This window comes from Hipposideros armiger, unplaced genomic scaffold, assembly GCF_001890085.2.
Source record: "Hipposideros armiger isolate ML-2016 unplaced genomic scaffold, ASM189008v1 scaffold_1402, whole genome shotgun sequence".
In the NCBI taxonomy this organism is placed as follows: Eukaryota; Metazoa; Chordata; class Mammalia; order Chiroptera; family Hipposideridae; genus Hipposideros; species Hipposideros armiger.
The window spans coordinates 26,580-51,291 of NW_017732752.1; the positions used below are offsets into that span (position 1 = coordinate 26,580).

The 24,712-nt window shown below is 39.2% G+C and overlaps 1 protein-coding gene and 1 pseudogene across 2 annotated transcripts in view; one reads left to right on the plus strand and one right to left on the minus strand.

The window, feature by feature from the left end:
* Window positions 1–24,712, plus strand: part of TPST1 (tyrosylprotein sulfotransferase 1) — a 135,664-nt gene that overhangs the window by 2,984 nt on the left and 107,968 nt on the right. The gene's annotated exons all lie outside the window — the stretch shown is intronic.
* Window positions 13,396–15,110, minus strand: LOC109377432 (zinc finger CCCH domain-containing protein 15 pseudogene; annotated as a pseudogene).

The window sequence follows — 24,712 nt, forward strand, 5'->3', positions numbered from 1 at the left end:
TTTTGTTCTTCAGTCTAGTTGTGGAGGACGTTGCTTCACTGGCCCAAGTTGGCACCATCATTGCTCTCTTTCCGGGCGAGGCAGATCAGTCGCTGGCTTCTGGATGGCCACTCACTGTGGCTGCTAGCTGCTCACGCTGGCTGCTGGCTACACACGGTAGCCCATGGCAACCCACTGCCACAGGGGCTGCAACCTGCGCTGTCGACGGGGACTCAAGGCAGCCCAGCTCCAGGTCGAGCTGCTGTTCAGCATCTTAGTTGCGGAGGGCAGCGTCACTGGCCCTCATATGTGGGATCCAAACCGGGGCCCTCTGGCGTCCCAAGCCAGTTCTTAACCATGGCGCCACTTGGCCGGCCCGTCTTGCTTGTTTTTGAACTTCATATAAATGCAATCATTTCTATTTATTATTTTGTTCCTGGCTTCTTTAATTTAACATGAGATTCACCCATTATATTGTAAATTGTCATAGCTCATTCTTTTTCATTACTGGATTTTTAAAAACTTAACACAAATTATCCATTGTTCCACTGATGGACATTTGGTGTTTCTAGTTTTGGGATACTGTGGGTAGATTTGCTAAGAACGTTTTTGTACATTACTTTTGGTGGGCATAAGCATTAATTTCTCTTGGATACACACACACACGAGGGCTAACAATTAAATTTGTGAAATTTCCACTGTGCACTTCCACAGTGGAAAGTTCACAGACTTAATTATCCGACTTTGTGCACGTGTGCACGTGTGTGTGTGTGTGTGTGTGTGTGTGTTTATACCAATGAGTAGAATCATTGGATCATAAGATGTATCTATATATCTCTACCTTTATCTGTATATCTGTAATAGACACTTCCTGCTTCTCAGAGTGTCTGTATCATTTATTCATTCATACATGGCTGTACTATACATGAATGTGTTCTAAATGCTTCATGGTCTTTGCCAACACTTGGTATTGTCAGTCCTTTTAATTTTAGTGGGGTATGAGTATTTTTTCAAACTTAAAAACAAAATAAAACACTAACATTTGAACTCCTTTTTGAAATAGTCTTATCCAGAATTCCAATATAAAATAGGTAAAGGCAGAGCTACTTTGGCTGAGGCAGGCCTTTTTAAAGAGTGAGTCCCTGCTCTCAAAGAGCTAACCGGGGGATAAGGCAGAAACATATAAAGTGATTCCATTAGTAAATGCCAAGCTTACTAATAAGTAAGTGCCATGTTAGTTGAGAGTCATGACCATAAGGAATTCATAGCCCAGAGGTGATCATATTGTGTGCTTTTATCTTCCTATAGCATTGTTATTCTAGGATAATTATTTAAAATAAGTACTTTAATACTTATTTTGGTATTATTTAGTACTAAAATACCAAAATCATTTAGGCACCCTCAATGACTTGAAGGTGTCACCGGAAGGCTCAGGAATATATGCAGAAGTTGCTGAAGACAGCAGTAAGGAAGGCCTTCACAGTTTTACCTGCCTTAGCTTGTTAACTATGAAAGTTAAGCGTTCCTTTGCTTTGCTTAGGAATTTCCAGTTATTTTCACCCTGCTTGGCACCTCTTGCCTTCCTGGTCAGTTATAGCTACAGAAAAGTAGGAGGCGTAGGGTAATCACCTGTGAGCATTTGGATTCTTCTATGAGAGAATTCTGTATAAGAAAGCATACTTTTATTATGGGGTGGTCAGTGAGTCTTCCTGAGACAATAGTGGATGCAAGACAGGCTTTATAAAACTGAAAATAAAAGCAAAGTATTTAGTGAGTGGGAAAAGGGATGAAAACACATTGCTTTGGCTGGCTGATAATTTATCTTTAGTTCTACATTTAGGTACAACTGTAGAATTTTAGACATGCTATTTATCCTTGATGTTTTCAGGTAGTCATTTCAAGTTCAGTTGTAGCATTGGTTTCTCTAGTGACTGGCCTTATACCTTTGATGTTTTGAATACCATGTTCTGTTGTGATAAATTATTCAACCATTCTGTTCAACTTCATATTAAACTGAGCCATAGTCTTGAATATGATGGCTCCAAAAAATAATGTAGAACTCATTGATCTAATTCTTCCAAACTAATAGAGAGTAGGAAAAAATCAAGGCATTTTAAAAATGTGTTTTTGCCTTTTCTTTCAAGAAATGTTTATATAGAAAGGTAGGGAGAGTACATTCTAAGGAAAACACTTTCTGCGAATAGATGTGTCCCAGTAGAATTCTTCAGGTGATTGAGTGTGGAAGAGGATCTTGCTGGTTAGTGAGTGAGTGGTACCTACTGCTGAGGCTGCTCCTCGAATATTTTGAGTAGGAAATACAGGTGAAGTTTAAAGCTATCGACACTGACCTCTTTTCATGGATTGTGGAATTTTTGTGGAATTTCAGTCATTTCCATCTGGGAACATTCAGGAAGTTACTAGAGTGTACAGCATTGTTTCTGCTATTAAACACATCAAGATACTATAAAATTACCTGGAACAAATAAAAATCATCAGTAACAATTTTTGAAAATCCACCAAAGTATACTCAAGGATGAGTGAAATAAAAAAGTAACCTAGGGGCCAGCTGAGTGGCGCGTTGGTTGAGGGCTGGCTTGGGATGCCAGAGGGCCCCAGTTTGGCTCCTACATGTGAGGGCCAGTGACACTGCCCTCTACAGCTAGGATGCTGAACAACAGCTCAACCTGGAGCTGGGCTGCCGTGAGTCGCTGGCGACGGTGTGGGCTGCAGCCCCTGTGGCGGTGGGTTGCCACGGGCTGCTGTGTGTAGCCGGCGGCCAGTGTGAGCGGCCAGCAGCCGCCGTGAGCAGCCGTCCAGAGGCTGGCGACTGATCTGCCTTGCCCGGGAGGAGCGCAGTGATGGTGCTAACTTGGGCCGGTGGGGCAGCATCCTCCACAACTGGATTGAGGAACGAAACGACAGCGACTTGTCTGTTCCCCTTGCCCCAGTTCCCCAGCGCTGTTCCCATCCCCCCAATTCCCCAATTAAAAAAAAAAGTAACCTAGGATCAGTAAACAAGTTTACTAGCCAAAAGAGCAAAGCCAGAAAAAATCAGTATAATGGTAATGCTTAAACAGAACAAGTACAAGAATCACAGCTAGAATTCAGAGACGAGTTATCTACCCTTAGAGCAGAAAAAGGGTATACAACTATTAAGCACAAATGGTTAAAATGAAAAATATAGCAGTGGTAAATAGAAGAGAATAAGAAAATAACTGACACTCTAAAGCTTCTAATAAATAAAGCAGAAAAAAAACGAGAAATCAGATCCATAGCAAAGAAAGATGAAAAAAACAGGTGAAAATCATACAAAAGAGCTTTTGGAAATGGAGATACTTTTGAGGAGGAACAAAGAATAGTTATTAAATTTAGAATATTAAATTTCCTTTTTAGTTTTCAAAAGGAAATTTAGTTTGGCAATTAAAAATTTTTATTATGTCTTACAGGATTAAGAAAGAAAGATAACAAATATCCACTTGAAAATTTTTTGAAATTTAAGAATAATAAGAATATTATGGGGCCGGCCGAGTGGTGCCGTTAGTTAAGAGCTGGCTTGGGACGGCAGCTCTGAGCAGCAGGGCCCCGGTTTGGATCCCACATAAGGGCCAGTGACACTGCCCTTTACAGCTAAGATGGTGAACAACAGTTTGAACTGGAGCTGGGCTGCCATGAGTCGCCGGTGACAGCATAGGCTGCAGCCCCTGCTACAGTGGGCTGCCATAAGCTACCGTGTGTGGCTGGCAGCCAGTGTGAGCAGCCTGCAGCCGGTGTGAGCTGCCAAGAGCAGCAGTGAGTGGCCGTCCAGTGGCCGGCGACTGATCTGCCTCAGCCGGGAAGAGTGCAATGATCACAATACCAACGTGTTCTAGTGAAGCGACGTTGTCCACAACTAGACTGAAGAACAAAAGGATGGCAACTTGTCTGTTCCCCTTTCCCTGATTCCCCAATAAAATCTTTTTAAAAAAAAAGAATATTATGAGCTGGGGCCAGCTGAGTGGCTCAGTTGGTTAAGAGCTTGCCCAAGAATGCGAGCTCTGAGCAACAGGGTCGCCGATTTGATTCCCACATGGGCCAGTGATTCTGCGCCCTGAGCTGAGCTGCCGCTAAACTGCCAACAGGTGGCAGGATAACTCAGCTGGTGGGAGCATGTGTTCCTAACAACCCAGCTGCCGGTTTGAATGGTGGGCTATGCCCACCCGCAACTAAAGACTGAACTCAGCACCTTAAGCTGAGCTGCCTCCCGGGTGGCTCGGGATAGAGTGTGCACTCCTTAACAACAAGGCTGCCGGTTCGACTCTCACATGAGATGGTGGCTACACCCACCCGCAACTAAGACTGAACTTGGTACCTTGAGCTGAGCTGCCGCCCATATGGCTCTGTGGATAGAGTGTGCACTCTTAAAAAAGAGGCTGCTGGTTCGACTCCCACATAAGATGGTGGCTACGCCTACCCTCAACTAATTGAACACAGCACCTTGAGCTGATTGACGCGACTGGACTTGGAACTGAGCTAGCTGCGCCTTCCACAACTAAGATTGAAGGACAACAATTTGGCTGCTCCCCTCCCCCAATGCCCCAATAAAATCTTAAAAAAAAAATACCATGAACAAGTTATGACAAAGACAGGCTATATTCAAGCAAATTATGATCACTTCAACAGCATGTAAAATTAGTATGCAAATTAGGATTATCTGAGCTCTTCTATTCCAGAAGAATTTTATAAATATTACATCTTTTTTCCATAACATTAATCAGAGAACAAGTCTGCTTACTTTGGATTACTTATCCTCTGTAGAGGCAGTAAACCTGTCTATAAATGAACAAGATCAGCTTGCTCAACCGAACGCTCCTGACTTGTCAGCCAGGAGCTTACCGAAAGGGTACCTGAGAGGATTGGGTGGGAGACTAGAAAAGAAAGACTAGAGATGAAAGCTGGGGACAGGAGGTCCACTCAGTGCTGATGGCAGAGAGTGGCCTCGTTTATTGTTTGTACACAGCTTTTATAGCAAAAGAAGGTTTTTAGGTAGGGGGTTTTGGGAGCAATCTCCCCGAAGTGAGACAAAACACAGCAAGTAGAAACTCTTAACAGGATGGCCTTCTTTCTACTCTGTAACTTTCAAGGTTGTCTGTAACATTGGCTGTGTTTTCTTCAGCTGCAAAGTGGAGATGAGATCTATCCAGCAATCTTCCCAGGCTGCTCACCTGGGCCTGAGAGCCTGTCAGCTTGCCAGCTGTCAGGCTTAACCCTTACTGCTGACCTCTGGCTCTCTACATGTAAATCTAGTTGTGAATCAAATACTACCTAAGAGGAATGCTTTTGGAGTTGTGGAAATCACTGAGCTTCTTTTGCAAGTCAAATGGAAGAGATAAGTAGCTGAGAACTCTTAGCTAGAGAAGGGTAATTGAATAAACAAGGAATATAATTGACAGCAAAATAAGTTGCAAAAGGAAAAGAGCAGAGGAAAAATTGTATTTCAAAATATGTCAGTGAAGAAAAGCAAAACAAAATGCAAATTAATAAAGCACAAGTTGTACTTTCTTGAAGTATATGGCTATTGATGGCAAAAAGTAGAAGTTGGGTATTAGATCATTTATCAATTTGGATTAGGCATCTTTGCAAAAAGCAGAGATCTGAAATAGCAATGGTTTTAAACAAAATAGTGGCTGTTAGGTATAAGAAGGCAGACCAAGGCTGGTTTGGAAGATCATAGTCACCTAGCATTTTGGCTGCAGCAGCTTTTGGCTCTTACCGAAGGGATTCAAGTTGGAGTTCCGGTCCTCTCATCTGTGTCCTAAGCAGCAGGGTGGGATAGGGTGGGCATATGTGAAGGGCATTTAGTACTTTTTTATTTTTATTTCTTATTTATTTTTTTTATGCGGGAATCAAACCGGCAACCTTGCTGTTAAGAGCGCACGCTGTATCCACTGAGCCATCTGGGCAGCAGCTCAGCTCAAGGTGCCAAGTTCAGTCCCAGCCGCAGGTGGGTGTAGCCCACCATCAAACAGGCAACCTTGTCATTCGGAGCAGGTGCTCTCACCAGCTGAGCCATCCTGCCACCTTTTGGCAGCTCAGTGGCAGCTCAGCTCAGGCGCAGCTCAGGCAAAGCTCACTGGCCCATGTGGGAATCGAACCAGCAACCCTGTTGCTCAGAGCTCGTGCTCTTCAGCAAACTCTTAACCAGCTGAGCCACTTGGCCAGCCCTGAGCATTTAGTACTTTTAAAAGACATTTCCCAGAAGCTTCCAGGTAGCCCTTCTCGCACCCCACCAACTATCACTTAGTCTTTGGCCATATATAGAAGGGTGGGGAATGTAGTCTTCATTCCAAGTGACCATGTGCCCAACTGAGAGTTGGTGTTCTTTTAACTAAGAGGAATAGGTTGGACCAGGGGTCGGCAATCAGTGGCTTGCGAGCCACATGCAGCTCTTTGGGTACGTTCTGTCTGTCTGTCGGAAAGTTTTATGACCCCTGGAAGAACTAATCCTGTCCCTCACAACAATTTAGAAATTATTCGAGAGCCATAAATATATTTTTACCTAATCACCATTATGTGAATAATACCTTTTAAAAATTTTATAAATGAAACTATGATAGTTTTATTTTCGTTTTCAATTTTACTTCAGAGCCACATTTCGCGAACTGCAGTTTGCTGGTGGCTCTTCCATCTCAAAAGTTTGCCGACCCCTGGGTTGGCCAGTAGGATAGGCAGATAGCAGTCTATGCTACTTTACCGAGTGCCTACTATGTTCCAGGAACAGTGTTAAGGTCTCTGCTCAAAAGGTACACGTGATCTAATTTTCTTTATTTGTAAAAATATATTTATGGCCCTCGAATAATTTTTAAATTGTTGTGAGGGACAGGATTAGCTCTTCCATCTCAAAAGTTTGCCAACCCCTGGTCTTCACCGTACAGCCCGAGTGTGTAGTAGGCTGTTCCATCCTGGTTTGTGGAAGTGTACTCCATGATGTCCCCCAATGACAAAATTACCTAATAACTTATCCTTGTCATTGAGTAACGTATGACAGTACAATACAATGCTAACTCCCAAGAAGAGGTACCGAACCCGGTCTGGGGGGTTCAGGAAGGCCTTCCTGGACGCTGTGGTACCAAACTGAGAACTAAAGCTGCAACTGTCAACCTTGGCACTGTTTCCATTTGGGGCCAGATAATCCTTTGACGTGGGGGCCATCTTGTACATTGTGGGATGGTTAGCACATCCCTCACCTAACTCAGTAGGTGCTAGTGATAACCCCACTCCAATTATGACAACCAAAAACCTTTCCAGACTTTGCGAAATGCCCCCCACAGGGGAAAATGCTCCTCCTCCCACTCCTTCTGAGAACTTTTGACTTAAAGGAGGAGCATATCAACAGATAAAGGGAAGAGCATTCAGTTGGGACTTACAGGATATTGTACTCCTTGGATGAGCCATGGATGGAGTGCTGTAGTCCTTCCTTGACTATCCAGAATGCCCTTCCCTTCTTCAGCCAAATGAGCCATCAAGAGATATTCCTCCTGGGAGCAGTCTGTGTCTAACTCTAGGCCTACAAGTGTTCAAAGAAAAGAGGAGGAATGGAGGAGTTCATGTCGTGTGACTCCTGGCCCAACCTAGTGGCACCAAGGGACCTTGGGAAACACTGGGCCCTATTGTGCCTGATCTGTGGGACCCTCCCCTCCCACTATGTCATGGAAGCCACACAAGCTCAGTCCCATCTGGGCCCAGAATGTGGCATTTGTTTCTCATAGCTTAATATATTTCTTAAACATAAAGTAAAATAAAACCAGGCAGCAATCATTTGGAAGTTACAGTATGGACAGAAACATAGTGGCATTAATGAGGAACTATAGGCAGTTTAGTGTTGCTAGAGTTCATTTCCAGTCAGCCAGGAAGCCGTGGGAAATAAGACTTGAGAGAGCTGATGTGGGCCAGGCTTTGGGAGGTCTTATATTTTATGCTATAGACTTGATTTTTATCCTGTAGACCAGTAGCTTCAAACCTCTTTAATTAGTGGGACACTCCTTTCAAATAGAATCTCATAAGGAATCTTGGTACCCAAAGTATTTAGAAGTTGCTCTGACTGAGGCAACATTTAATTTTGCTTGGATTTAACAAAACCGAAACTTCATGGAACTGCAAAACTTCTGTTTTGTTTTCAAAAGAAAAAAGTTCATTATAACATCCTCTAAGGTAAATTTCCTTACAGCAGGAGATGTGACGTATAGACTGAGGTCATTTGATTGACATATATTGGCAATATAACTAGTTTCTTTCTGTGCATGCTCTTACCCAGAATGCATACAGAAAAACCCATGGCGGGTAGGGGGTAAGCTTTAATGTTCATTCCATTATAATTGCATTATAATTAGGCTAGAGTTCAACTAATGGATAGATTTTGGCAGTTTGTGCATGTGTGAAGAACCGGTTAATACCAATTGGGTCTTATCTCCTCTTTTTATGAGAGTTTAGACATTTTAGATTTATTTCTAGGGGATGAGCTTGGGTGGTTCCTGGGGAAGGGATGCAGGCCTGGGTAGTCCCCCTTCAGGTTCACTTTTATTAACCCTTTTCTGCCTCATCACATTGGTTGTGTGCCGGGCACTGTGTTAAGCTCTTTGCGTGCATTGTTTCATTTGGTTTTCATATTTGCCCTTTCACGCCTACACACAGACACTTTAAAAACCTCCATTTTATAGATGGGAGGATTGGACCTCTCAGAGAGGCTGAGGAGCTTGTCCTTAGTCCCACAGTTGGAATGGGGTAGAGTGGGATTTGGGCCCACATCTTTCTATCTTCAGAGCCCGTGCTCTTAACCCCTCTGTTATATTTACTTCACAGGGCTTCTAAATATGAAATAAAATAATGAGTGTGAAAGTGCCTAAACACAGGCTTTAGGGTCTGATAGACATAGGTTCAAATTTTACCTTTATTAGTTGTATGACCATGGGTGACTTAACTTGATTTTGCCTTTTCTTAGTTACCTCATCTTCCCCCTTAGTTTTCTTATCCTGGAAATTGGGATGGTAATGATATCCTTTAGGGATGAGAATAGTACCTACTTCATGGGGTTGTTGTGAGGGTTAAATTAGATTGACTATAAAGACTTAGCCTAATGCCTGGCATTAGTAAGTGGTTAAAATGTTATATGGCCTTTAGTATTATTATTAGGATGATAATAGTACTCAGTGTGGATGGTGATAAGAGTATTTACTTCATAGAGGTATTGTAAGGATTAAATTAAAATTACTGTAAAGTCCTTAGCATAGCATCTGGCAAAATGGTACTTATTTTATTAGTATATAAATAAATGCTTATGCTCTGTTAAAAAAAAAAGTGAGACACCTAGCATCGTACCAAGTGCTTCATAGGCTTTTGTTAATGTTATCACACATTTTCCTATAAGCTTGTTTAGGGTAGAGATAGTCTTAACTCATGAAATGTTTGTCTAACTAATGAAGCAGAATGGGCATCTGATTTGAACAACCCTAGTAGGGAAATGGACATGGCAGTTTGGGAATTTTAGCATTACAGTAGCAATATTTGTTACTGCATGATGGCGATCCCTGATCTTTCATTGTCATGTTTTTCCCATTTTTGTTTGTTTAGTTCACCTGTTTGTGACCTTTACATAAATGGTATCATAGTCTGTATTTTCTTCTATCAGTTGTTAGTTTTCTTTCTTTCTTTTCCATAACATTATCTTGAGATTTATCTGTTTTGAGGTGTATAGCTATTATCAATTTGTTTTTATTGCCACAATACTATTCTGTGGTATAATATAGCTTATTTATACATTATACTGTTGATGAACATTTGGGTTGTTTTTGGTTTGGGCTGTGTATATTTTTAAAGGTGCCCCCTTCAAGAGTTTCTCTCAGATACACACTTAGGAACAGAATGCTGGATCATGGGGGATGTGCATATTCAGCTTCACTAGGTAATGCCAAATTGTTTTCCATAGAGTTTGCAGTAGTGTACACTGCCATCATTAGTATAAAAATTCCCAAGGATCCATATCCTCACCAGCCTGGCTTTTTTTTTTTTCACTGTTAATAGTTTATGTTTATTTTCCAGTTACATATATGTATGTATTTTTAAACTTATATGTACATCCATATCAAATATTTAAATAGTAAAATTGGGATCACTTAGTGTACAGAATTAACAATTCTGCATTTTATAACCTTCTTACTTAATTTAACTGTATAGAACTGCCTGGCTTTTACATTTTTCCAATTCGCTAAGAGTAAATGGTAACCCGTGATTTTAATTTGTAGTTTTCTGATGAATGAGTTTGAGCACCTCCTATTTTCATTGGCCATTTGTGGTTCTCTTCTGTGAAATGCCTGGTCATGACCATTTTTCTGATTGGTAAGGTTTGTCTTTTTCTTTTTGATAATGTTTATCTGATACATTTGCTACAATTGCTTCTCTCATTCACTTGTCTTTTATACTATCTTTTGATGTATTTTAGTAAATTTTAAACTTGTTGCATTTATTCATCTTCCTGTATGGTTTGAACTTTTTGTGTTTGTTAAAGAAATTCTTATCTTAAAAATAGTCTCCCATATTTTTTCTAAAACTGAAAAATATTTTTCCTTTCACATTAGTCAATCTGGAATTTATTAGTCAGTGTGGAATTTATTTTTTTATATGAGGTGCCTATCCATTTTCAATTTTTTTCCATATAGGTGACCAGTTTCCCAGAGCTATTTATGGAATAGTTGCTTTTTTCCTAGTAATGTGACCTTGTTGTATGACCAGTTATTTAACCAGTTAGGTTCAATGTTAAGTTTCCATATTGTATTATTCTGCTTGTGAGAGCTCTTCATTTCCACCCTATTTTAATTACTATAGTTTTACAAAATGTCTTAAAACCTAATGGGGCATGACCCCTGCATAGGTGTCCTCTAGGAATGTCTTGGCTATTTTTAGCTCTTTATTCCTCCATATAAATCATGCTAAATTTACATTGACTCTATAGATAATTTTGAGACTAGCTCACTTATGATATTAAGCCTTCCTATCCATAACACAGCATGCTTCTCCATTTATTTAGGTATTCAGCATATTTATGATATTTTATAACGTACTTCATAAAAGACTTGTATTTCTTTTGATTAATTTATTAAGTACCTTCCTTTTTGTTGTTAATGTAAATAATGTGTGTGTGTTTTTAATTTTGTTAGTTGCTCTTATATAGAAATGCAAATGACTTTTGTATATTTATATCCTGAAGTTTTCCTGATATATTGTGGTGATTGCCTAGGCTAGGACTTCTAATAATAACAAGCAACCTTGTTTTAAAGCAGTGGTTCTCAGTGGGAACCAGGTTGCTCCCTGTGGGACATTTGGCAATGTCTGGAAATATTTTTGGTTGTCACAACGGTGGGGTGGTGGCACTACTGACATCTAATGGATAGAAGCCAGGGATGCTGCTAAACATTCTACAATGCACATGACAATCCCCACATTAAAGAATTTATCCAACCCAAAATATCAATAGTACCAAGGTTGAAAAACCTTAACATAAGTTTTTTTTTTATTGTGAAAAATTTCAGATACAAATGTATAATGGTATACAGAACCCCCAGTATGATCACAGACAATTATCAGTGTAGGCAAACATTGTTTCATTTAACTCTCTCCCTCATCTTACTTCTGAATTATTTTAAAGCAAATCCAAAACATATCATCTATCTTTTTTTTAATTAAATGAATCATTTATTTCATTAAGCTAGACATCAACAGTCTTAAATCAGGCGTTTACAAAAAACTTGTGATTGTAATCTGCCTAAAGCTTCTTTTTCCTAATAAAGTACTTTATTTTATGTTATTAGTTCCTGTGAAGACGTATTCAGTAATGGTTACGATTTTGGTTTCTTAGATACAATCCTAGCTCTGCCTCTTACAAGCAGTGTGAACCTAGACAAGTCACTTCATTGCTTTGAGTCTTGGTTTATTTCTCATTTAAAAGGTTGAGTTTAAAAAAGAAAATCTGGAGCCATTCTTGTAAAGGGTACAGATGAACAGCCAGATGGAGAAGAACACAGGGTTGGGTCCTGATGAGGCCCAAGGGCAGGAGCTCTGGCCCTGTGAACCAGGGTGCTCCATCCTCCCAGCATGTAGATATGTCCAACCAGAAGTTCCTCAAAATGAAGTGACCTAACACAGAAAACGTTTATCTATCATAGTTAGATAGATAGCATGGCTTAGCTGAGTCTTTTGGCTCAGAACCTCACAAGGCTGTAATCAAGGCTTAAGGTAAGGGACAGTTTCCCAGCTCATGTAGTTTGGGGCAGTATCCAGTTCCTATGGGTTCAGGTGGAGGACCTCACTTCCTTGCCATGAAGCTTTCTCTGTGTGACAATATGGCAGCTGACTTCATCAGAGCAAGCAAGCTCTTTGAGAAGAACCAGAAAAATGAGCAAGACAATGTCACATCCTTTGTAACCTAATCTTGAAAGTGACATCCTGGCACTTTAGCCATATTCATTAGAAGTAAGTTCCTAGGTCCAGCCACAATTACGGGGAGGGGCTTCCACAAAGGAATACCAGAAATTGGGAATCACTGGGTACCAGTTTATGTATTTATTTTTTTGGATTTTAATGTATGAAGGTCTTTATTTACAACTTTATTGGCAAAAAGAAGAGGGAAATTTTCAAAACAGTTTAAGGCATTGCAGCTGATCCTGTCAGATTAAAGAAGTTTCATTTTAAATGTCCATCTAATTGTTCAAAGAGATACATACCGAATCTGCATATACCGTTTCCTTTATGAAGTACAGCGCTTGTATTTTAGACCGTCATTTAAACATAAATACAAAATAAATAAAATTACTCATTAAAAACTGAATTAAGTAAAGGGTATTTTAAATTTAAATTTATGTTGTCCTTGTAATAACACATGTCCAGTGAAAATCAAAAGCTGGAAAAGCAGGCACACTTCCTACTTGAGTGGACAGTTACAACAATCAGCATTCTCTGCAATAACCATTATATTTTCAATTTATCAAGAACTACTCAGTGTCAACTATAATTATATATACGTATAATCACGGGACGCGGAGTAGAGTGTGGGAATGGAATCAATGGAATTGTAATAGATAAGCATGATATCGGGGGGTGGGAGGGTAGTAGATGGGGGGAGGAGGGTTGTTACTTTGTGAGGGGTGAAAAGGATAACTATTGCATTGTTCTGTACACCTGAAACTAACAATAAAATAAAATAAAAAATAATAAAATAAAATAAAATAAAAAAAGAACTACTCTGAATTTACTGTGAGATATAGCGAAAGTCAGAAGACAAGACATAGGGAGAATATTCCTTTTTTGGAGGAGAGTGAGCCCTCCAGAATAGCAGCATGGGAAATAAACATCCTGTTGAAGAATTCTAGGTGGAAAAAAAATTAATGTAGTCTATTTCAACTCATGCTGAACCAGCTTAATTTTTTCATTGACTTGTTTGGTGTCATCTTCTAAATTAGGTGTGTTGAATTCTCATAGTTTATCTAAATCTTCCCCAGTAAAAAGATTTTCATCACCGGGAACAGCATCAGTGGCTCCATTTTCCTGTCCCTCCCCTTCATTCATTGTCTTCTTCTGAATCACTTCTGTCATCATTTTCAGCCCTACCTCCAGAAGCCTCACTTAATTTGTTACTTCCTTTTCTGAAGTATATCTGCTGAATCTTTCAAGACTGGTCACAGTGATACCTGTCTTCCACATCTCTTGAGATGTGCAGCTTAAATCGATGTCATTTACACTTATTGAATCATCACCCCCTGTTTCCTGGGTGTGACGGGTGTCATCTGCTTCCTCATCATCATGAGCCAGTCAGGACAAAACTCAAACACCTCGGGCCAGCTGAGTGGCGCAATGGTTAAGAACTGGCTTGGGACGCCAGAGGGCCCAGTTCAGGTCCCACATATGAGGGCCAGTGACACTGCCCTCCACAGCTAAGATGCTGAACAACAGCTAGACCTGGAGCTGGGCTGCTGTGAGTCTCTGGTGATGGTGTAGGGTGCAGCCCCTGTGGCAGTGGGTTGCCATGGGCTACCGTGTGTAGCCAGCAGCCAGCATGAGCGGCCAGCAGCCTCAGTGAGCGGCCGTCCAGAAGCTGGTGACTGATCTGCCTCACCCGGGAAGAGCGTAATATAGTGCCAACTTGGGCCAGTGAAGCAACGTCCACCACAACTAGACTGAAGAACAAAAGGACAGCAACTTGTCTGTTCCCCTTCCCCCAATTCCCCAGTACTGTTCCCATCCCCCCAATTCCCCAATAAAAATCTTTAAAAAAAACAAAACAAAACTCAAACACCTCATGACCACTGTTCACTACTGCTTCCGCTGTTTCGAAGTCTGCTTTCCTTCTTTCTGTACCTTGCTCAAGTTTATCAGTCTTTTCTTATCTTACCCTTTTCTTCCATGCAAAAAGAGTCTAGAGTAATTTTGGTAACATTTGGACCCAGGGCAGAACGCTGTCTTAGATCTTCTAATGAGATTTCATCTTCTTTCTCTTTTTATCTTTTTTCAACACAAATCCAGGAGGAGTGCATGATGATACATGCAAGTATCACCCTCTCTGGGGCACACCCCAAACCAGCCATGGTTGTTGTTTTCAGTAGCTTCACAGAAGTGCTTGCGTACTGTGTTCACTACTTCTTCCAGTTTTCCCTCGTCCCTGTTATCCATAGTAGCTTTTTCAAGTTCTTCGTCTCTTGCATCAACGTAAACACTTTGCTTTTCACATTTTCTCTGCAGTCAGGTCATATGAGAACCTACACTTATCCCCTTTGTGCACTGTCCTTGCTTGAAGAACGCATGTACCAGATTTGGGATCTGCACCTTTACTTACTTTTTGAGTGGCAACTACAGGTTTGACACCTCCCTCGTTTCGCTCTTAGAATTCTTTCTTCTTGTCATCTTTCTTAAATTTCTTTTCAGCTTCACTTTGTGCTACCCGACCTGGATACTGTTGACCAGATTTAACTTGTTGAGTGACAGCCTTGATAAACTTCTGTTGTTTTGCTCCTTTTTTATTCTCTAGACCAAAAGTTTTGTCTTTGATACATCTCCTTTTCCTTCTCCGCCTTTTTGCTGCCCCTGGCCTGAACCTGTTTCTTGGAGGGCATTGTGGAAACAGGTGGCACTGCCAGAAGCAGAGCCAGACACTGGCAGGGTCTGTGGCCCAGGGCAGGAGGAGAAGGAGGAGGACACAGCCGCCATAGCTTCAGGCCCCACAGTCTGTCCTCCAGCTGCAAATTACTCATTTCCCTTGCATATGCAAAATACATTTCTTCCCTCCCCAGGCCCCCTGTCATCCCATTACAAGATTAAAGTCCGGCATCTCACTATCTAAATCAGGATTAGTTGTGAATGAGGCTTCTGGGTGTAGTTCCTTATGTATAGGTCCTTGAGTATAATTTCTCTCAACCTGAGTATCTGTGACACTTAAAGATACAAGTGGTGGGCCGGCCAAGTGGCTCAGTTGGTTAAGGGTTGGCTTAAGAGAGCGAGCTCTGAGCAACAGGGCTGCCGGTTCCTTTCCCACATGGGCCAGTGACACTGCACCTGAGCTGAGTTGTTGCTGAGCTGCCAACAGGTGGCAGGATGGCTCAGCTGGTGTAACAACAAGATTGCCTTTTCAATGGTGGGCTATGCCCACCTGCAACTAAGACTGAACTTGGCACCTTGAGCTGCCGCTCGGATAGCTCAGTGGATAGACCGTGCACTCTTAACAACAAGGCTGCTGGTTTGACTTCCGCATGGAATGGTAGCTACGCCTACCCACAACTAAGATTGTAACACAGCACCTTGAGCTTAGAGGCCACAAGCTGCCAATGGGAAGCCAGATGGCGACTGGTGCCCTCCACAACAAAGACTGAAGAACAACAACTTGGCGGGTCCCCTTCCCCAATCCCCCAACACTATTCTCCTCCCCCAATTCCTTAATAAAATTTAAAGAAAAAAGATACAAGTGGTTTCTGCCACCCCCATATCTCAATATACAATGGGACAGGCATAGGTAATAGACATTCCTGTTTAAAATGGGAAGCACAGAGGCTTCACTGGTCCCTGTCAGTTCTGAAATCAATCTGGGAAAATGTTAGACATTTGATCAGGTCTCAATCAAATAAGAATAATTCTAGGAATTGTTTGTCCATGAATTTCCACTGTGCTCTCTGGGCTCTTGAGTGATCTTCCCTTTTTCATGAAATATAGCACGTATTTTGCAGCTATGTGGTTTTATTCTCCCAGGAGAATTTTGGGAATCCAATGGTCTTTTCATTGTGTACTATTTCTGTCTCTTTTAAGTCCAAATCCAGTTGCTGCTGATAAACTTTTCTCAAAAACTTGTGGGTCCTCTAAATCTCATTGGGATTCATTGCATTGGATAATATTGGGTTGTCGGAAAAGTCATGACGTATTTTTTCTATGTTTTTTGTTGCAAATATGCATCATTACTTTTCTGACAACCCAATAGTTATAGTTCTCTTTGAGATAAACCCTTCTTCGCTTTGTACTCGTGCTGTGATGGCTAAAGGACAATGTGCTAAGCTTCCTAGAGGCCTCGCTGTACAACTGAGGACCAGTGAGGCACACCCGTAATTTGTTTACAGGACTCTGTATGACTGAACTATTGGGAGCCATTTTAGAAGCAGCCTGCCACAGAGGTTAAATTTTATCTAACTGAATATTTTTGTTCTATTCAGCCTGGGTTGGCAGAAATTTTTTCATAGTGCTTTGAAGATATTCCACTGTTCCCTAGTCACAGTTGTTGCTCTTGAGGAATCTTTTGTCAATTTAATTGTTAGTCGTTTTTTATAAGCCATTTTCCATTTTAAGATCTCTTCATCTTTTGTGTTCTGTGTTTTTACTACATATTTACTACGTATTTTGTATTGAATAGGTGTGGATTTCTGTTTTGATTTATCTAGCTTGGTAAATGTTAATCTTTTTGCAAATATGGGATGTTTTAAACTATAATTTAATTTCTTTAAAATATAAAATGCTATTAAATTATTTCTTCTTCAGTGAGCTTTGTGTCATTTAAGGAATTTGTTCATTTCTTCTAAGTTGTTGAATCTATAAAATTGTTCATAATATTCCCTTATCAACATTTTCATATCTGTAGAATGTGTAGTGATCTGTAGGGTCTCATTTCTGAAATTGGTAATTTCTACTGGATTTTGTTGAACTTTTTGGATATGTGGATTTATCATTCTATAAAATGTGGAAAAACTTGTACATATTTCTTCAACTATATTTGATCTCTTCTCTCCTTTGGAGACTCCAATTACCAGTAACATGAAGCTGCTTGAAATTGTTCCAGAACTCACTGATACTCTTTTTATTTTTATAAACAGACTTTGGTTCACAGTAAAATTTAGCTGGAGGTACAGGGAGTTTCTGTACACCACACACACACACACACACACACACACACACACACACACAAACACACACGCACACACGCACACAGCCTCTCCACTATCAAAATTCCAAACCAGGCTGGTACATTTGTTACAAGATGATGAACCATTGACACATCATTACCATCCAAAGTCCATAGTTTACATTAGGTTTCCTTCTTGGTGGTGTTCATTCTATAGGTTTTGACAAATGTATACTGTCATATATCCACCATTACAGTGTCACACAGAATAGCTTCACTATCCTAAAAATCCTCTGTGCTTCATCTATTTGTTCCTTCCTTCTCCCTAATGCCTGGAAACCACTGATGTTTTTACTGTCTCGATAGTTTTGCCTTTTCCAGAATGTGAAATAGTGGGAATCATACAGTTTGTAGGTTTTTTATGTTGGATTCTTTAACTTAGTAATATGCATTTAAAGTTTCTCCATGTCTTTTCATGGCTTGATAGTTCATTTCTTTTTAGCACTGAATAGTATAAATTTTATTGATCTTTAAAAAACTATCATTTGAATTTTTTAATTTTCTCTTGATTTTCTTTTTTCAGTTTCATTAAATTTTGCTCTAATTGTTATTTCTTTTTTTCTACTTCTTCTTATATGTGATTCAGTGTTGTAAATTTCCCTCTAAGCACTTTTGCTGATTCCATGTGTTTTGTAATTTAATTTTCATTTAGTTTAAAATATTTAAATTTTTTGATATTTCTTGTTTGATCCATGTACTATTTAGAAATGTGTTGTTTAATCGCCAAGTATTTTGAGATTTTTCCAGAAATCTTGCGTTGATTTCTAATTTAATTCCATTGTGGTTTGTGGAAATACATTGTATGATTTCTGTTCTTTTAAATTTGTTAAGTTGTTTTTTATGACCCAAATGTGATCTATCTGGGTATATGGTCTATGTGAGCTTAAGATGTATGTGTATTCTGCTGTTGTTGAGTGTAGTGGTTTATAAATGGCAATTATATCCAGTTGACTGATGATGCTGTTGGGTTCAGCTGTGTGCTTGCTCATTTTCTGCCTGTGGATCTGTGCATTTCTGATAGAAGGGTGTTGAGGTCTCCAATTATTTCTCCTTGCAGTTCTATTGCTTTTGCCTTATGCCTTTGACTCTTTGTTGCTAGGTGTGTACACAGTAAGGATTATTATGTCTTCATGCAGAATTGACTCCTTAATCATTAATATAGCTACTCTAGGTTTGTTTTGATTAGGGTTAACATGGTATATCTTTCTCCATCTATTTACTTTTAACCTATATGTGTCTTTGTACTTAAAATGGGTTTCTTGTAGACAACATATAGTTGGGTCTTGTTTTTTGACCCACTCTCGCAATCATTTTTTTTTAATTGGTGTATTTAGACCATCAAAGTGAGTTTTGATTTATTACTGTTTTCTATTTATTGCCTTTGTTTGCCATTTTTGTTTTTCACTCTTTTCTTGCCATCTGTGGCTTTAATTGAGCATTTTATATGATTAGATTTTCTCTCATTTAGCATATCAATTCTACTTTTTAAAAATACTTCTTTTAGTGGTTGTTCTAGTGTCTGGAATACACACTACTAATTCAAATCCACTTTCAAATAACACCTACACTACTTCATGGGTAGTGCGAATACCTTATAATAACAAAATATTCCTAATTCCTCCCTCTGCCCATTGTATCATTGCTTTCATTCATTACAGTATAAATAAGCACACATAATCAAATACATTATTGCTGTTATTATTTTGAGCAAACTCTTATCTGTTAAATCAATTAAGAATAAGAAAAATTAAAGTTTTTATTTACCTTCATTTATTCCTTCTCTAATACTCTTCCTTTCTTTATGTAGATCCAAGTTTATGACCTATAACAATATCTTTCTCCCTAAAGAATTTCTTTTAATGTTTCTTGCAAGGCAGGTAGACTGGCAAAAATTCCCTTAATGTTTGTTCATCTGTGAAAATCTTTATTTTCCCTTCACTTTTGAAGAATAATTTTATGGGATCAGAATTATAGGTTACTGATTTTTTTTTCTTCAACACTTTAAATATTTCATTCCACTCTACTTGTTTGTATGGTTTCTGAGAGAAGTCAGGTATAATTCTTATATTTGCTCCTCTATAGGTAAGGTGTTTTTTTTCTGGCTTCATTTAAGATTTTTTACTTATCTTTGATTTTCTAGAGACTGAATATGATATGCGTAGATATAGTTTCTATATTTTCTTGTTTTTTTTATCTGTATTTATCCTGCCTGATGATCTCTGAGCTTCCCGGATCTGTGGTTTGGTGCATGTATTAATCAGAGTTCTCCAGAGAAATAGAATTAGTAGGATGGAAACAGAGACAGAAAAAAATAAATATATAAATATATATATATGTTTATATATATTTATATATTTGTATGTATATATATATATAACCATTTATTCTTTCAAATGAATTTATATTTCTGAGGAATTTTTTTTAAAGATTTTTATTGGGGAATTGGGGGGATGGGAACAGCGCTGGGGAATTGGGGGAAGGGGAACAGACAAGTTGCTGTCGTCTTGTTCTTCAGTCTAGTTCTGGAGGACGCTGCTTCACTGGCCAAAGTTGGCACCATCATTGTGCTCCTCCTGGGCGAGGCAGACCAGTTGCCGGCCTCTGGACGGCCGCTCACTGCAGCAGCTGGCCGCTCACGCTGGATGCTGGCCACACACGGTAGCCCATGGCAAACCACTGCCACAGGGGCTGCAGCCTACGCCGTCGCCAGCGACTCACGGCAGCCCAGCTCCAGGTCGAGCTGTTGTTCATCATCCTAGCTGTAGAGGGCAGTGTCACTGGCCCTCATATGTGGGATCCGAACCAGGACCCTCTGGCATCCCAAGCCAGCTCTTAACCATTGCGCCACTTGGCCGGCCCCTGAGGAATTTTTTTTTTTTTTACAGCTTAAACCTTATTTTTTATTAAGACTCCCTATCAGCTGACATTGGTGGACATATTTTTTAATTTATTATTTATGTTTTTAATTTATTTTTTTATTATTAGTTACAGGTGTACAAAACAATGCAATAGTTATACTTTTCACCCCTCACAAAGTGACAACACCCCCTCCCCCAATCCACCCCTCTACCCCTGATATCATACCTGTCTATTACAATTCCATTGACTCCACTCCCCACACTGTACTCCACATCCCATGACTCTATATATATTAAATTGTAGTTGACAAATAATATTATTCAACGGCAGCTTCTGATGTGCAATGCAGTGGTCAGGCCTCTCTACACCATCCATGATGTGGTCTCCCTAACAAGACATGAGTCCCTTTGGCCCCCTAAAAAACATTTACAACATTATTGATTATATTCCCCAAACACAATTATACTGTCTTTCCTATCCCTGTGGCAGTATTGGAGTTACCAATATATGTCGTCTCATCCCTTCTCCTTCTTCCTCATCACACCCCCGTCCCATCTAGCAATCATCAGTTTTTCCTCTGTGTGTCTGAGACAATTTCTGTTTACATTGCTCGTTTATTAAGTTCCTTAGATCTCACATATAAGTGAGGTCATAAGGTATTTGTCTTTCTCTGACTGACTTATTTCACTTAGCATAACGTTCTCTAGGTCCATGCATATCATTGCAAATGACACGATTTCATTCTTCTTTATAGAGGAGTAATACTCCATTGTGTAAATGTACCACAGTTTCTTAATCCAGTCGTCTACCGATGGGCATTTTGTTTGTTTCCAAGTCTTGGCTATTGTAAATAGCGCTGCAATGAACATAGGGGTGCATATATTTTTTCGAATTAGCGTCTTGGGTTTCTCTGGATAAATACCAAAAAGTGGAATTGCTGGGTCATAAGGTATTTCCATTTCCAGCTTTTTGAGATACCTCCATACTGATTTCCTTAGTGGCTGCACCAGTCTGCAATCCCACCAACAGTGCACCAAGGTTCCCTTTTGCCCACCACCTCGCCAGTACTTGTTGTTTGTTGATTTATTGATGATAGCCATTCTGACCGAAGTGGGGTGAAATCTCATTGTGGTTTTTGTTTGCATTTTTCTAATGATTAGTGAGGTTGAACATTTTTTCATATGCCTGTTGGCCATCTGTATGTCCTCTTTAGAGAGATGCCTCTTCATATCCTCTGCCCATTTTTTAATTGGGTTGTTTGGTTTTTTTGGTGGTGAGTTGCATGAGTGTTTTATAAATTTTGGATATTAACCCTTATCAGATATATCATAGACAAATATCTTCTCCCATTCAGTAGGCTTCTTTTTTGTTTTATTGATGGTTTCCTTTGCTGTGAAAAGCCTTTTAAATTTGATGTAACCCCATATGTTCATTTTTTCTTTTATTTCCCTTGCCCGTGGTTATTAGTAAAAGTATTGCTCAGGGTAATGTCTGCAAATTTACTCCCTATTTTTTTCTTCTAGGAGTTTCATGGCTTCAGGTCTTACATTTAAGTCTTTAATCCATTTTGAATTTGTTCTTGTGTATGGCGTAAGGAGGTGGTCCAATTTCATTTTTTTGCATGTGTCAGTCGTTTTCCCAGCACCATTTATTAAATAGCCTATCTTTACTCTAATGTAAATTCTTGCTTCCGTTGTCATAAATTAACTGACTGTATATGAATGGATTTATTTCCGGGCTCTCTATTCTGTTCCATTGATCTATGTGACTGCTTTTATGCCAGTACCATGCTGTTTTGATTACTGTAGCCTTATCATATGATTTGATGTTGTGTAGCGTGATACCCCCGACTTTGTTCTTATTTCTCAGGATTGCCGTGGCTATTCGGGGTCTTTTATGGTTCCATATAAATTTTAAGATTATATGTTCTATTTCTGTGAAAAATGTCCTTGGTAATTTGATAGGAATTGCATTGAATCTATATATTGCTTTAGGCAGTATGGACATTTTAACTATATTAATTCTTCCTATCCATGAGCATGGTAGGTGTTTCCATTTATTTGTATCTTCAATTTCTCTCTTCAGTGTCTTATTCTGAGTACAGGCCTTTTACTTCTTTGGTTAAATTTATTCCTAAGTATTTTATAGTTATTGAAGCAACTGTAAATGGGACTGTTTTCTTAATTTCTCCTTCTGATAGTTTGTTATTGGTGTATACAAATGCAACTGATTTCTAAATATTGATTTTGTATCCTGCTACCTTACTGAATTCATTTATCAGTTCCAGTAGTTTTTTGATGGAGTCTTTGGGTACTCTATGTATAGTATCATGTCATCTGCACATAATGACAATTTTGCTTCCTCATTACCAATTTGAATGCTTTTTATTTCTTTTTCATATCTGATTGCTGTGGCTAGAACTTCCAGAATTATGTTGCATAAAAGTGGAGAAAGTGGACAGCCTTGTTTTGTTCCTGATCTTAAGGGGAATGGTTTTAGCTTTTCCCCATTGAGTATGCTGTTAGCTGTGGGTTTATCATATATGGCCTTTATTATGTTGAGATATGATCCCACAATTCTCACTTTGCTAAGAGTTTTGATCATGAGTGGCTGCTGGATTTTGTCAAATGCTTTTTCTGCATCTATTGGTATGATCATATGATTTTTATTTTTCATTTTGTTGATGTGGTGTATCACATTGATTGATTTGTGGGTACTGAACCAACCTTGCATAATGGGGATGAATCCCACTTGATCATGGTGTATAATCTTAATATATTGCTGAATTCTGTTTGCTAATATTTTGTTGAGAATTTTTGCATCTGTGTTCATCAGGGATATTGGCCTGTAGTTTTTTGGGGTTTTTTTGTACTGTCTTTGTCTGGTGTTAGAATCAGGGTGATAGTGGCCTCATAGAAAGCGTTTGGGAGCCTTCCCCACTTCTGATTTTTTTAAATAGTTTGAGAAGAATAGGTGATAAATTTTTGTTTGCATATTTGGTAAAATTCACTTGTGAAGCATCTGTTCCAGGGCTTTTGTTTGTTGGGAGCTTGTTGATTACTGACTCAATTCCTACCAAGGAATTGGTAGTAATCAGTCTATTCAGATTTTCCGTTTCTTCTTGCATTAACGTTGGAAGGTTGTATGCTTCTAGAAAATTATCCATTTCTTCCAGATTGTCAAATTTGTTGGCATATAGTTGAACATAGTAATTTTTAAAAATACTTTGTATTTCTTTGGTGTCTGTTGTCACTTCACCTCTTTCATTCCTGATTTTCTAATTTGTGTCTTCTCTGTTTTTTGGGGTTTTTTTGATGAGTCTGGCTAGAGGTTTTTCAATTTTGTTTATGTTTTCAAAAATCTAGCTCTTGGTTTCATTAATCTTTTGTATTGTTTTTCTTGTTTCTATTTCATTTATTTCAGCTCTGGTCTTTATTATCTCCTTCCTTGTACTCCCTTTGGACTTATTTTGCTGTTCTTTTTCCAGTTCCCTGAGATGTGAGGATAACCTGTTGATTTGAGATTTTTCTTGCTTCTTTAGGTAGGCCTGCACTGCTATGAACTTCCCTCTTAGGACTATTTTCACTGCATCCCAAAGATTTGGGGTTGTGGTGTTTTCATTTTTGTTTGCCTCAAGGTATCTTTTGATTCCTTCCTTCATCTCATTTTTGACCCACTGGCTATTTAGTAACATGTTATTCAGCCTCCATGTATTTCTATGTTTTCCAGTTGCTTTTTTTCTTTTGTAGTTGATTTCCAATTTCCTAGCACTGTGGTCAGAGAAGATATTTGATGTAATTTCGATTTTCTTAAGTTTATTGAGACTTGTTTTGTAGCCTAACATGTGGTCTATCTTGGAAAATGTTCCATGTGCACTTGAGAAGAATGTATATTCTGTAGCTTTGGGGTGAAATGCTCTGAAAATATCAATTAAAACCAGCTGGTCTAATGTGTCATTTAAGGCCTCTGTTTTCTGTCTGGAGGATCTGTCCATTGGTGACAGCAGGGTGTTGAAGTCCCCTACTATGACAGTGTTACTGTTGATCTCAGTCTTTATGTCTGTCAATATCTGTTTTATATATTTAGGAGCTCCTATCTTAGGTACACTGATATTTACTAGGGAAACGTCCTCTTGTTGGATCTATCCATTTATTATTATGAAGTGCCCTTCTTTGTCCTCTATTATATTCTTCAGTTGAAAGTCTATTTTATCTGATATAAGTATTGCCACTCCAGATTTTTTTCTCATTCCCATTTGTGTGAAATATTTTACCCCATCCCTTTACTTTCAGCCTGTATATGATTTTTATTTGAGGTGAGTCTCTTGTATACAGCATATGCAAAGCTCTTGCTTTCTTATCCATTCAGCCACCCTATGTCTTTTGATTAAAGCATTTAATCCATTTACATTTAATGTGA